Raw genomic sequence first — 15,929 nt, 5'->3', positions numbered from 1 at the left:
CGCGTTGCGGTTTGTTTACCTGTTCTTCATTGTAGAATCCGGTTTCTTTACTATATATCTGTGTACGGCTCTGTGGTAAGGGTGGTTTTGGCACCTGATTCTGTAGATTAACAGCCTTCTGCTGCTGCGGCGATGGGCCACTCCCATCACACTGCACCTGTGGATTTAATGACGGATTTTCATCATTAGCAAGAGGTGGATTTTTACACTCGGATTTCCAGTGCCCTAATCTGCCGCAATTGTGACAGGGAAACTTTCTTGGCTTCTTCTATATTACCCTTTCCCTTTCCTGGACCAAACTTTGTTTTAATGCCTGGATTATTAGCTTATTCTATCAGCTGAGCTTCCTGTCTCTCTGCAACCTTCACTTGAGCCCACATTGCCTTCTCTTTTAGTTTCCGCTGCTTTGCCTCAATTTCATCACTAAAGTATTTAGCATGCCTCAGGATTTCATCTATTTTCTTGCTCTGCCAGTCCACGGTGTGCTGCTTGATCATGTCCCCAATCTCGGGACGCAGACCATACACAAATCTGTACACAAAATGACTCAGGTCCTTTTCTCCCAGACTGTCATCCCCACTAAACTGTTTGAAAGCCAGAATTAGCCTCTCATAGTATGCGTGGACTGACTCTTTCGCTTCCTGATGTGTTCGATCTATTTTAACCCAATCTGTTTCTTTTGGAGGCACTTTGTTCTTCAGGAAGGCCATAACCTGTTCGTATTTCTTCATGACCTCCGGGTCTGGGGCTCCTGTTTTGGGATCTCTCGGGTATTCTTTAGTGGGCCAGTCTATGACTATCTTACATTCTGCCCACAAGTCTGCTGGCACTATTATATCAAACAGACTATTCAAATCAATCCACAGCACTTTTGACAATTTCACAAATCTGTCTACCTGTCTGTACCACTCGACCGGCTTTTCTCGTAATCGAGGGTAGTCATTTGTAAATGACAAAATGTCCTGTCTGGTCCATGGGACATGCACATATCCCCCTCCTGGGATCTCTCTCATAGGGAACTCCATCACCACCTTCTCCTTTTCTCTCACAGGGAATGCTGGAAATGTTCTGTCTGAGGTATCATCCCACTTCCTATACCACCTGCTCTTCCATTTGTCCACATCTCCCTATTTCCTCAATACCGTGATTATGTCCCTAATCTGCCCTATCCGCCCTGCAGCGTTCAGATTCTCTATGTCCTTTTCTGTAAAATCCACTCGGTAGGGCTTTTGTAAAGCCTTTACCTTGTCCATGTCAATTCCCATTTCACTCGCTATTTCTGCTAGTCTGTCATGTAAATTCTTTGCTTTCCAAGTGACACTTTTACAGAGGAACAGCAGTTCCTCATCTTGGTAATTTTTCAGTTTTTCTGTGGGAATGGTCCCTACAATCAATTCTTCTAACACCATTCTTAATTTTGCCACATCAATGGTGTGAGATTCCTTTTCTTTATCCTGCAAACTTTTTAGCCATTCATTCAATTCTTCAGTAGTTATGCTCACTGACTTCTCTGCATTCCCTGGTTCTGTCAATCTCTGTGGTTCTAATATCGATCCTTCTACCATTCTGCTTCTCTCGGCAGTATCAGGACAATAAAATGGGTTCTTTGACATATGCAATTCACCTCTACCCACAGTATGTTCCCAGGAATTCTCCTTTGCTCTCATCAGGGGCTGTTCTTCCTGTCTACTGCTTACATATGGGACTGTTAATCCGTGCTCACTGTCTTTCTGCTTCTCAAAAATAGGCATAACAGGACCTATGGTCACAGGAACTGTAACTGCTTCTAGATTTTTCATCAATTCTCTTATTTTCTCTGTCAGTTCTAATGTGGTTTTGGCTAATTTCTTAGAATTTTCACTTTCAGCTGTATTTTCCTTTCCCTTTTCCTTAAGAGAATTTCTTCTTCTTACTTCTGGGGTTACAACTTCTGTTTTAATGATTCTCAGAGTTTCCCTCACTGGTGTACCTGCGGTCGGCGTTTTTGGTTCCTGCCTGTATGGAGGTGAACTTTTGTAGAACATATCATCTAGGACATCGTCATCTGTTTCGTTAGCCCCATACCTCCGGGTTTCTACATGATTCTTCTTTTCTAGGCATTTCCTTCCTCCACTTTCTCCTTCTGTTCTAACGGGAAACAATCCTTCAGTCATACTCGCATCTCGCCACCTTCTCATCCGATCACAATGAGTTTCGCGATCGTTTGGCCGTCCAAACATATACCGATACCTACTGCCATTTCTCTGTTTTTCTCGCTCATGCATCTCATCTTCCCACTCTGTTAATGCCTCAAACTGTGTAGGCCTAGGTCGCGGATCTAAGCTCATCATCCTCTCTCGTAAGTTCCTCAATATTGCCAAATTAAAGGACCCATCCTCTGGAAACGCAAGAACCCCATCTTCCTTTGTATACTTTGCCCAATTGTCTAACCAAATGTATGGTACCCGTATTTCGCAACCATGAAGGATGCGGGGGTTTTCGCTGGGGGAAGTAACTGTCCTTCCCTAGTCACAATCTCTTTGTCTTTCACAAACCAATTCCGCATTTTACTAAAGAATGATTTTTTCTTCTTTTCGGGTGAATGATAATACATTTTCCTTCCTTTCGTGAACCCTTTTTAATCGTCCCTGCTACAATACGATCTTTAATCCAATAGCAACACAACTTTTACTCCTGCACCAATCCTGGCGCGTCTACGTCACTGTCACAATTTCCAATCCTTGCGCGACTCACACTAACGCACCAATCCTGGGCGTCTACGTCACTGTCACAGCCTCCAACCCTAGCGCGACTCACACTAACGCACCAATCCTGGAGCGTCTACGTCACTGGCTAACTGTCCAATGCCAGCGCGGTCCGCCTGACGTCAACAGTCGCTGCAGCAGCTCCTGCCTCCTGTCTACAGTCTACCCCTCCTTTACAAGACTACTCGGTAGACTTTGTTTCGATTTTACAATACTTGTTAGTTACAACATACAAACATCTCCATTGTCTGCTCTGCTAACCACAGAATAGTAAAAGATCTTTCCCACGAGAATTCTGTCTTCCCGAGAGCAGCGCTTACCTCTGCCCTACTACAGAATCTTTACATCCGTTGGCAAAATAGCACATCCCTCTACTTTACCCTTCTTTCAAACATCAATTAACTGTTGTCTCTGGTATTAAAACACATATGTGGAAACGCAATGCTCCTGAGAAATAAAACCAGAGTTCTGCAATTAATTCAAATGCTATTTCATTCACGCACTTTCACACAAAGAAATACCGTTCATTCACACAGAATCCTGCTTTCCCAAGAACAGCGAACAGTCTGTCCTACTACAGAATTATATCATATGTTAACAAAGCAGCGCTTACCCCTACTTTGTCCTTCTAACAAGCTCAGAGAACACCTGCTACCTTTTCAGTAAAAAGCGTTATCGGCATACCAATTAGTTTCCTGGTACTTTAGACCAAAATTTCACAGATAACTCTTTGCTATCATATGCACTTCTCTCACACAGAAATTGTCTCTAATGGCAACACACAGCGATGTCACCGAATCGAACCCAGACAATGCGACGCGCAACTTCAATTTTTACGCGTTTTCCCGTGTACATACGGCCAACCACAATCCCGTCTTTCCCGAGAACAGCGCTTACCTCTGTCCTACTACGGAACTGTCACCGACTTCTTACATCCCAGAAGCCGTACAAACGACATGGAACTCAATACGACTTCAACATATAGTGTTAATACATACATCAATACCAATCAATAATCGAAAAGCTATATATACATGCCAAATCATCAAACCAAAACAATAAAAACCATCTCTAGCTACCAAGAATACTGGTGCAGTTCAGAACACAAAATCTCCTCCTGCTTCCAAGGACGGAATGATTCCTCAGTCATACGCACATACACACATCACACGCTGGTGGGGCCCATAACACCAACACACATTCGACATTAATCCTATCTGTGCCTACAGAGGGATCTTCAAATATCCCGAACTACAATTCTATCTACTTGGATGGAGGAAACCACATCTATTAAATTACCCTATCAATTCCTCCATCCGGAGGACGATCGGATCATTTGGTTGAGTTGGAATTTGATAGATAACCCTTCAATTCTTATATTAATCAATAAATATTACAAGAAATAACCACCCGACACAGTTCTTCAAACAATGATTTTTCTTTATCTAATTAAATTTGCAGGTTAAAATCCTAACAAATGCAATATTATCTTTTGTCATAATTACCTATTCTGGCTAATTGTCGTTCTCCAAGTCAGAAACTGGTCCTCAGAAATTCATCAGAGAGTCTACCGTCCCGTCCTCTGCTGTCAGCGTGGAGTGCCGCATAGAGTAGCATCGATCGGGGTGCGTCTCAAGCTCTTTGGGTGGTAACCTAATTTCCCTCTCTAGACTACTAATATTTATACCAAAATTTACATATACATGTAGCATTTTTCATTATTTCCAGGTCATTGATTGGCTGAATACAGCCCCGTCCCTATGCTTTAAGCAACATTTTCAAAATTTCACATACGGATGATGTATAAACTAGGCGCATGGGAAAGACGTTCCCAGGTCAGGAAAGTATCAGTCTATTGTGAATAGGTGGCTTTTGGTTCCCAGATGGCAACATTTCTTCCATGTTCAGGGACATTGGCATCTCGCCCAGAGTAGTCTTCATAGACCTGGTTCAGAGGTTCAAGGAGAGGACACTACGTAGTCAGTGCAGGCGCCTTCCTCCATTGCTCAGTGCATGAAGTCATGTACTTTAGTGAGGATTCAGTCGGCAGCCATCTTTTAGTAGGCCGAAATAGTCAACTTAAGTAAAGAGACACAAGAATCGTAATTAATACATAGAAATGATTTAAACAGTGTTATTCCCTTACTAATACCCTTATGAGTATGTATTTATCTAGCCATAAGCAACGGTTAAAGCCATTAATGCTGGTTTATTTAAGCGCAAATCACGTTAACACTGCTTAAACTAAACATATAAGTTTAATATGCGTACAAATTTAGTTCACTTTTTATTTTTGCCATGCTAATGCATTCCCACGTATATTCTCTTGATTAATAAGGTTGGTTAGTTCATCACAGCACACTGTTTAATCATTAAAATTAATCGTTTAGTCGTTTTAATATAAACATATATAAATGGATTGGGTATACCAATTTTTTTTTTATTTTACCCGATCCATCAGGATAACATAAGGACTGGATGGATGGATGGATAGATGGAGTGTGAGTGGTGTGATTAACACAAAAATGGAGAAAGGGAGACAATGAGGGTGAGAAGGATGGATGGAAATTGGGTCTATGGATGGATGGAAATTGGTTGGATGTATGGATGGAGAGAAGTTGAGAGGGTTGTTGACTCTTTACAAGTGTATGTATTTATTTATATATATTTATGGATGAACATGGATGGCTCAATGGAGGGAGAAATATTCCTTTTAGGATGGATAAGAATTATCGAAATTACACAGCATCTGTGCAGAAAGGGTGGCTTCTGCTGGGCTCCTCCGGTAGCACACTGATTGCTCTTCTCGCGTGACAGGAGCCTCTTTAGTTTCACGGACACTCATTGATTGATCGATGCTGCTGGCAGTGATTAAGGAAATTGGCTGGGGTGGCTCTGTGGTGATTTTATTTGGGGGGCTGGGAAGTGTGTCATGACACCCCTCTCACCCTAAATAGGGCCATGGATGAGCTCACAAAGCGCCCCTTGTGAGCACAAAAACACAAATTCGCTCCATCAGACACACCAATTTGCAAGAAGGGAAAAAATGTCAAAACCTTGTCTTTTTTCCATCCATTTTATTCATGCCCTTTTCTAGCACTGGCTGAAAGGCTCTCAAACAGACGCCATGTGGTTCCAAGTGGAGAGGGCCCTTTGAAGGTTCCTCCTGCAATTATGAAAATAGCAATTTAGGCAGCTGATAGAATTGGAAGGGATTCTGCCCTCAGGCCCCTCCCTGCAGCCCCCCTCACTGGGCTCAGCCTCCCCGTTTGGCTTTTCAAAGCAAACCTAACACGATATCTTTCCTCAGGACAAAGGGAACCAAGAAGAACTGAAGAAAAAAAAAAGTGCCCAAATTTGTACATTGAAAGTCAAGGGAAGCCTCGGCAGTTTAGAAGCCATAAATACCGCTGAAAGGGAGGCGGCAGCAAAAGGCCAAGCCCGTTCAATTAAGAGTTTCCCAAGCAAACGAGCAAGGCCTTTTTGTGCCCAAGTAAAAGTCACAGTCCTCTGTTCTCATCACAGTGAGGCATTCAGAAAGTTGGTGGCCTGGCAGCCCCAGCCTATATTTTACGCAGTCTTCCTTGAGTGCTGCAAACCGCTATTATTTGTTTACATTGTAAGCGAGAGCGAATGAATCGCAGGAAAATGACCATTTTAGTATGCAGCAAATTACCGCTTTACAGAAAAAAAACAGGGTGGAGGAGCTGGGCGAGAAATGTAAAAGCGCAAAATCCTGTCACTGGGGCGTGAATGAAAGAAAATGCGTAATGGAAAGGATGTAGGGAACAGAAAGACAGACTTAAGAAAGAAATTATGGAATTATTAGGGAAGAATTTAAAAGGGGAGAAGGAAAGATAATGAGAATGAAAGACGCTGCAGCGTCCCGCGAGTGGTGCGCGCGCAATCGAAACAAGCAGCAGCTGTTTTCATGCACACTCGTGCTTGTGGCACCATCCGCCTTGCAGGAGCGAGCAACAGCCAATTAGCATGTGTGCCGCTGCTCACTCCCGCAAGGACAATGCCGCCACAAGCACGAGTGTGTGCTTGAAAATGAGCAGAGCGACGGCTAAAGGCCCTCCTATGCAGCGCATGTGCGCTGCACAGGCGAGACCTAAAAAGGAATTTAAAACATCATTTAACAAGTCTTGTGGAAGTGAAAATCCCTCAGTCGGGGCACATACGTTGTTGGCAAACAGTTTAAAGCCAAGTTGTATAAATATCCCTCAAAGCCTCATTAGAATATAGCCGAGAAGTAGCACAATCAGGACATATGCACAGTTGGAAAAAGTGATCTTAAACATCCGGACCACACCACAATGCTGCATAAATTCAACTAAATTCGTGCTAACTGCTAGTGATATGGCATCTAAGTTTACAAAAGGTTGAAAGAAAAGAAAAAAATCCTAGCGTGAATGTATATACAGCGCCTAATTAGTGCTTAAGTACAACCAGGGTGCGCCTGTGTGAAGTAAACTATGGAGTGTCTGTAAATGCGCTCCCCCCGTAGAGGCTCCGAAAGGTTTCAACATTATAACACACACGTTTAGTTCACACACTCCCTTGCATGATCGAAAAGTGTATTGGTGAACACGTGTTTCCCACAAAACTATCTTCAGTAATGTAAAATCAAAATGGTAATTCATGTGGACCAATGCGCAAGAGTGCAAGAAAGTCTGGTATTGTGGGACAGGGCTGAATAATTTCTAGCTGTGGCTTGTCATGCACCAACAATACCCTTTTAAAGTGAACATTGGCAGAGCTGTAAAGATCGCTATCGCTCTTGTGACCTCCATCTGTGCCTGTTTTGGGAATGTAAATATTCAGTGAATTGCCGTTAATCACAGGATGGGAAGCTTCTCAGCACAGAAAGAACCTTGTTTTCAACTTGAACATAGGTTTGGTGTTATTGCTATTAAGCCTCATGTTGTGTTCTATATGTATAGGTTATATTTTCAAAAATAAAAAGTTAAGGTGGGTCAGAGAAAAAAGAACACGCTTAAATTTGGTGCAGCAAATGCACAAACAAAAGGTTGTATTTTATTAACACTACATTTAAAGGACAACAAATGTGTGGATATACAAGATAAAAGTCTTTGTTGTTTATTTGTTGTATGGTTTACGCAGATTTGAAAGAGAGCGTGTCTTGTTTTTTAGGGGTTATGTAGCTTGGAAACGTAGCGTGTCTTTTGTTTTTAAGGGTCTATGTAGTTTGGAAAGGGAGCGTGTTGGCATATTGTTTTGTTTATTGTTTTGTCTTCGAAAAAAACACGCTGTCGGCATGCAAGCTGATTTTAAAGCCTCACAGCTTGAGGTATATATTCTTGGAAGAGAGGTGGGTGCGAGAAGGAGGGAGGGGTGGCAGGAGTTGACTTAATAGTTTTGAGGTGTGTTTTAAAAGAAGACTACATTGTTCTGCAGAAGCCGGAAGACATTTACTTTTAAACAGATAATCAGAGAGTCCCAGACAAGCGGCTGAATCCACTCACCATAACAGCTGCTGTGATGTATAGTGCTAAGGCAAATCCAGTGTGAGTGGGAAAGTGAAAGACAACGGTTTTACAAGAAGACAGCCTGTGCACAGCCCTCCATATCTGTACACCTGGCTCCGCTGTAAGGTAGTGGAAGGCGGATGCTGGAGCCCCGTGACTGACTGGAAGGGAGGGGGGAGGGAGAGCAGAGCGAGTGGAGAAGCAGGGAGTAAAAGACAGGAGAATGAAAGCAAACCAGTGCGGCGCTCTGGAAGTGCGCCACACTGATAGAAAGAGCTCATACCTGCGGAGAAGGAGGGTTGTACTGTGAGGAGCAGGGCAGGCACAGACCAGTGCACCTGTTCTGAGGCAGGCTGCAGCACAACCCTCCCTCTCCGGGTCAGGCTGGAGCCCTGTGAGTGACTGGAAGGGAGAGGGGGAGACAGAGCAAAGAGAGTGAGAGGAGGGGAAGGGGGGGAACAGGGGAGCGAAAGCAAACCAGTGCGGCGTTCCTGAAAGAGCATCGTGCTGATTGAAACTAATAGCTCATAGAAAGAGGTCAGAGCTGCAGTTCTGACTCGAGACCAAAGCCAGTCCACGGCTCGGGCAGCTGTGATGAGCAGGGAAGGCACAGACAGCAGTGTCCCCTGCTCTGAGAAAATAGTGCTGACAGACCATAAATGAAACTTAATGAGTAGCAACACATGTAAAAGGGCCAGTCCTCATGGGAGGCAACAATAGGAGACAAGGCGGTACTAAGGGGGACTAATAAGCCTCATGACCAATGAAAAGCCAACATTTACGAAGGATAGTGACAGCAGCCAATTAAAAAGATAGGCGGAGAGTAGGCGTGAGCTTCATTCACATAGCCTGAATACAGCATGTCTCTAGGCGAGACCTAAAAATAAGTGGTGGCAGAGAACAGCTTTTTCATATAAATCTCCTAAAAAATGGTTGGGACCTCTACCTAAAACTGTGTATATGATAGGTACCTCCACTACAACAACCTTAGAATAATTACAAGTAAATGAAGATCTGACTGACGAACAAAAGGAAGAGTTTAGAAATATGTTAAAATCTTTTTCTCCTAGCTTTTCTAATACCCCGGGAAGAACAGATCTAACCTATCATGCTATTCCCACACAGGAAGGGAAAGTGATAAGACAAAAACCGTATCGAATCTCAGCTTTCCGAAGGCAAGCTGTGTTTAAAGAGATAGAACAAATGCTCATAATCAACATCATGAAGCCTTCCCAAAGCAGCTGGTCCTCACCCATAGTATTGACACCGAAACCTGACGAGAGCATAAGATTTTGTATAGATTTCAGAGCAGTTAACCAGATCTCTAAATTAGACGCGTGCCCTCTTCCTAGGGTTGACTAACTAATTGAGAGGAAGAGATGCTAAATACATCACTAAGATAGATCTGACAAAGGGATATTGACAGGTTCCCCTCAAAACAAAAGACAAAGAAAAAACTGCTTTCTCCACTCCTTTTGGGTTATTTCAATTTACGGTATGTCCTCTCGGGCTTCATGGAAACCCTGCCACATTTTTAAAAAACCATGAGAACTATTCCTCTGCATACCTCAATGATATCATTATATTTAGCCATACCTGGGAAGACCATTTGAAGCACCTAGCAAAAATCTTAAATGAGCTGACCCGAGCCAATCTCCATATAAATGCAAAGAAATCTAAAATGGGTTTCAGCAAAGTTAAATACCTAGGGTACTTACTTAGAGAAGGAGTAATTGCAGCTCAAACCCAAAAAATTAGAGCAATCACAGAAGTCCCATTTACAAAGAATAAAAAAGCGGTAAGATTCTTTTTAGAACTGGTAGAGTACTATCGTAGATTCATTCCTCCTTACTCCAGCATAGCAGCACATCTTACTGATCTTCTAAAGAAGGGAACACCTACTATCAGTTTCCAAAACACCTCTGAGGATGCTATAAATGCCTTTCAAACCCTAAAAAGGATACTTACTTCTGCACTAATTCTAATTTACCCAGATTTCGAGAAGGTTTTCATTCTACAGACTGACGCCTCTGATATAGGTATAGGCGCTGTCCTTGCGCAAAAGGATGAGGAAGGTGTCCAAAAACCAGTTTTATATATTAGTAGGAAGTTGTTTCCCCGTGAGATGGCCTACTCTACTATTGAAAAAGAAAGTTTAGCTATTAAGTGGGCAATCGAGAAACTTTGATACTATCTTGAGGACAAACCTTTTGTCCTTTATACTGACCATGCACCTCTTACCTGGTTAGAAACAGAGGAAACAATCCTCGGGTCCTTAGATGGTTTCTCTCTCTACAAGCTTTTCAGTTCGAAGTGTATCATAATTCTAGTAAAGCTCTCACTGGACCAAATTACCTGTCATGTTTTTCCCTTTTTCCCGATCAGAAAAATCCTGGGATGAGGATGTGTCATAGTGCCCCGGAGACAGGATCTGACCCGATCCTCCTCACTCGCCCCAGAAGTCAGGCAGAGGGGAGGAGTCACAAGGACACAAAACAGGAAGGTGATGCGCTAGCATGGTCGTCAGAAACGCATAAAGAAGACAAGCCGGAAGATGTGGAAGAAGAACTGAAGAAGAGTGGAGCTGCAGACCTACTGCGTGAGGAGGAGGAAACAGAGCTCACTGGGAGAAGGAGCGAGGCAGCGGCAACATCAGACACAGGGGCCCGAGACACTGAAAGAAGAGAGGACTCCTGTCCATCTGAAGACACGCCAACCCTGCCAGGTCCCTGGAGGGACGTGGCTGCACCAGGTGCATGAGAAATTCAGCAAGAAGGGTCGGAGGGCAGTTTTGGATGTAGGGGTGGGAGAAGAATGATATATAACAAAGGGGAGGCAAGGAAGGTAGACTACAAAAAATGAATATTGTATTCATGAACACTTTATTTAAATTTCTGTTTTACAAGGGAATATAAAAAAAAACCTTACTTCCTGTCCCAAAGAAACTTTTCTTTTTCCCTTTTCACTCTTCAGCACTAACCAGCACTAGCTTCTTCCATGGTGGCAGAATTAGATTTACCACACCCTAAAGTCTGTACTAATACACCCTAATTACTTAAGTATTTCCCAAGAACAAATTCTAACCTGCATTTTTTTTCTGCCGAGGGTGCTGACGGACAGGAACTTTGGAAGCTTCCCCGATAGTCAACTGACCCATGTCTTAGCGGATAGCCATACCAAGTTGCCCGTTGTTAAACTGGTGATCTCCACGGCATTCGAGAGTGTGAAACCGGCATTGGGAAGGGTGTTTGCACTGCTAGGACTGCCTGACAAAATTAAAACTGGCCCCCTTTTCAAGGTCATGAGTTCAAGGAGTATATGCAAAACTTCAATGTTCCGCACCGTCGCCTTACACGTCAGTGGCCTCAAGCTAAGGGAGAGGTAGAGAGGTTCATGAAGACCCTCGACAAAGCTCTCTGCATTGGCGTAGTCAAAGTAGAAGACCTAGAAGGATGTTTGCATCAGTTTTTGACTCCTCACAGCACTATCGGGTATGCGCCAATGGATCTCTCAATGAAGCAGCCCACAAATCTGGCCCAGACTGGCAACCCACAGTCCTAGATATCCAAGCAGCTCATGAGAAAAGGGGAAGCAATAACGATCGGGCCAGCCGTATGAGAAGACCCACTGTAGGAGAGTAGGGTCTGCTTTCTATGTTCACCCCCACTTTTTGCTTTTGCTTTACTGGTTTTCGACTTAGATGTGGCTGTGGGCCTGCTAATCAGACCCACAGCCCTGCTGTTCTCTCTCTAAATTGATACTATGTACTTTAGGTGCATAACCCATTTGGATAGGATCACCTTATTGGCCCCTGTACAGTGTACCTTAGGTACCCAGGGCATAGGTGTACCCTAGGCCTACCAGGGGCTGCAGCATGTATTATGCCACCCCTGGCCTGGCCTTCCAATATGACACAACTGGCTGATCACTCAGCTGGGGCAAGGTCGTGTAATCGCTCCTTGCTTAGGTGTAGTATTCCTATACCTAACTTACATATAGACACATGTGTACCTATCAGCCACTCCTATGGCAGGCCTTAACAATCCTGGAGGCAGAGTGCTTGGTAACATGTGAGATGGTGCTCTAGCATGAGCTGAGCCTGTCTGCAGCTTTCGGAACCATGTCCTTATAGCTGTTCAATGATATAGCCTACCATATACTCTTAAAGTGCCTTATAATCTTAAACGGTTATGGTAACTATGGTTTGGCTTTATCAAAACATGTCGTGTAAGGTGTCTAACACTTTGGAATAATACCCCCATCCCATTTCTGGGGATGAGGATAGTATCCCTCCCTTCTAGAGGTAGAAGACATGTTGTAACCTACTTACCCGGTTAAAGTTAACCAGAGCCCCAGCATCACAAAATGGATGCTGCTGCCACAGACACGAGTCTGACCCCCTGCTGCTGGGAGTGATCCCAGCAAGGAAGGCTTGGACAATAGGTTTCCTGCCTTGGGAGGTGCGAGCACCACCCCAGACAGGCCTTAGTGTATTGGGGCAGGGAGGGATGAAAAGAATGAGACATGCCTGGGGCACACAAGGTGTCCCGTGCATAGTCCAGTTCAAACCGGTGCTAGGGCACTCCAGCCCCAGTCCTGGCGCGAAACTGGACAAAGGGAAGGGGGCGTAACCACCCCCCTCCCAGGTCCCACCCATAAGGCGTGACCTAGCAGGCAACCCAGCCCCCCAGATTAGTATAAGAGTGGTAGCTGGGCCCCAGGAGATTAGATTATCCTGAACCTGCAACTTGAACAGAAACTCTGGACCTTCGACATTCGACGAAAGAAGAAGACTGAAGAATCTCCCTTGTGGCCAAGGAGTGGCTACCCTGTGCAAACAGGCACCATCAAGAGACTACCCTTTGCTTTGCTGAAGTTCTACGAGGGACCGACTGCAGAGCCCGACCAGAGCCTTGACTTCCAGACTTCTCCGACCCTGATCCACATCCGCAGCCAAGCTGAGATCCGTGGAGGCGACGAGAGACGTGGGACCGGCTACCTGGGAAAAGTGGCGAGTATCTTCCAGCGCAGCTTCTGAGGCACCCTCGAAGTTGTGCACCGGGGATTGAGAAGCCCCAAGCCCAAGCACCATCTGCACCGAAGATCAGCCCCCCACACTCCACGAGTCCTGCGTGGGGCCCTTCTGCATTTTCCTGCTTGCCGCGTCTGTCCGGTTGCTTGCCCGTTGGCTAGCGGCCTTTGTGACGACACACCTTGAAATCTTCACTGCTGGTTTGGCTCCTCCAGACTGGCTCCCGCTTCCTTGCAAAAGGGAAGCACCCCAGACCTTCCTGGTCTGCACCAGACCAAGTCCTCCGTTCTGCGTGGGTTCCGCTTGCCAAGGCTTGGTGAGTCCTAGTTCGACTTCGACGCCGCCGACAGCAAGAGCCTTCGTGGGACAGCTCGCCTCCTGGTCCTGGTCGTCCTTGACGTCTCCTGGTACCCGTGGCTGCAGCGACAAGCTTCACCTTTCACCTGCAATCTTCACGACATCGCCTGGTTCCTTCCTGGTCCCACGTGGTCACTGGCTAGTGACCTTGACTCTGTCCCTTCTGCTTGCAGGTATCCTCTCTTCTTGATCCCAGCCTTGGGATCCACTGGACACTCTTCACTGACTGCCTGTCAGCAACTTTCCTTCAGGCATCCATAGAAGTCCACGACGAAACCCGACGCAAGTTCACACCTATGCACCCGCAGCCCGTGGGCTAGGTAACTTGGGTACTTTGATGCTCACAAGGGTAGTGACTATCCTAGGGTCTAGTTTCCGAGTCTTGACTCTCTAGCTGCTTCAGAAGTGTCCTTAAACTGTTAATTTCTAACTGCTAGTAATTCTATCGACTTTTACGCATTACGCGTGAGTGTTTCCACTCTGCACCTGAATCCCGTGGGCCTCCCACTTCCTAACTGTTGCTAGTGTAGTGTAGCCCCAGCGATTCCCTAGGCCTAGGCCTATTCTATTTCCGTGACAGTGGTCCTTATACCACTTCTTTAGTATATGGTTTGCGTGGCCCCTAGGGCCTAACTGTATTACTTACCTGTGTGACTTAATGTGTGCTTAAATAAGACTGTGTTGTACTTACCTCGAATCTCAAAGAGTGCTGAGGGTTTGACTAGAATAAATACACTTTATTTTATATATATATATCTGTTGTGGTGTCCTTTCATTTGGTATTCAAGGGATTATATATGGTATCACAGCTGGCTTCACATGCCATTCAGAGTTTAGCCTAAGACTGCTCTTGTCCATGCTACCACTAGGATAGCTGGTCTATAAGGTTGACTTTACAACCAATCACCATAAGGGTTGTTTGGACTGATATAAGGTGTACACTAGAACTAGTGACATCATACATCAGGCCAACTTCTCACATTGGTGAGCAGCGGTTGGGATCTGAGCTTGCTGTTGTAATACCATTGTAATCTTGAGATACTAAATTGAAAGATCACACAGATATTGTTTAGGTACATATAACATAGATTATAATACTTAAGTCCTACTGGACTTAGTGGTTGTAGGTTGAAGGGAGTAACACACCCTGACTACAACTACCAGAGAGGTTTAGTAGAAACAACTAGTGTAGGTAGGTGCACACACCACACCCTCACTAGATCATGTCTCTGGGAGGAGATCAAGTAGATGCTCTCTCAGGAGGGGCAGGTCTGAAGAAGACCCCCTCTAGATATGATACCCTAACTTTTCAGGAGATGAGACAATTGTGTACCTCCAGAAAGTTAAGACAGGGTGCAAACCCTACCCTCCTTCAGCTAGTACAACTCCTAGAGGAGTATGATACTTTTAGGGCCTCACAGGCCAGTACCCTAGGTACAAAGGAGGGTCTACCCACCACAGATGAGTCAGAAGGGACTTCAGATGAAGAGGTAGACAGCCAGGGCCAAGTAGGAAGACTTAGCCAGGCTAACCTAAACTTACATGGGAGTTTGCATGGGGTCCCCCCCATACAGACCCCCAAGTGGGCTTAACCAGAGAAGCAGGAGAGACAGATCCCCTTCAAGGGAATCCATCCACTCCCATGTCTCTAGCATCTCTAATGCTTCTTCCCACAGGGGAATGACTTCCCCTGAGAGAAAGGAGCATGAAGCCAGAATGAGGGAAGCTAATCTGAGGATTCAGAGGGAAGAACTTGCCCTTGCCAAGGAGAAGCTTGCTCTGGCTAGAGAGCAAAAGTTAAGTGGGTCAGAACCCACTGGTGGCAGCAATATCCCTAAGGATAGAGACAGGCACTATGATAATAGAAACCTGAGCAAGATTGTCCCTCCCTACAAGTGTGGGGATGACATCCACAAATGGATAACTGCTTTGGAGAGAGCTTGCAAAGTACAGCAGGTACCCCAAAATCAGTGGGCAGCTATCTTGTGGCTTTCCTTCTCTGAGAAAGGTAGAGACAAGCTCCTCACAGTTAGTGATGAGGATGCAGACAATTACACTGTCCTGAAGAGTGCTCTAATTGATGGGTTTGGCCTAACCACTGACCAATACAGGTTGTTGTTCAGGGATACCCAGAAGACACAGACTCAGGACTGGACTGACTTTGTAGATTGTGCCACTAAGGCTCTGGAAGGCTGTCTAGTGGGAAGTAAGGTTAAGGACTATACAGGATTGTATAATTTGATCATGAGAGAACAAATCCTTAACAACTGTCAAAACCAGCTACTGCATCAACACCTGATTGAT

General features: G+C 44.9%; 1 long non-coding RNA gene across 1 annotated transcript in view; it reads right to left on the bottom strand.

Moving 5' to 3' along the window:
* Positions 1-4,276: 4,276 nt before the first annotated feature.
* Positions 4,277-15,929, bottom strand: part of LOC146866714 (uncharacterized) — an 82,047-nt gene continuing 70,394 nt past the window's right edge. The window contains exon 3 of the long non-coding RNA XR_014960500.1: positions 4,277-4,822. This is a non-coding gene — a long non-coding RNA (uncharacterized LOC146866714). The remainder of the gene's footprint in view (positions 4,823-15,929) is intronic.

This window comes from Triturus cristatus, chromosome 1_2, assembly GCF_964204655.1.
Source record: "Triturus cristatus chromosome 1_2, aTriCri1.1, whole genome shotgun sequence".
NCBI classification, from domain to species: domain Eukaryota; kingdom Metazoa; phylum Chordata; class Amphibia; order Caudata; family Salamandridae; genus Triturus; species Triturus cristatus.
The sequence above is the reverse complement of the archived record's forward strand: the minus strand, read 5'-3'. Positions and strand labels throughout refer to the sequence as shown.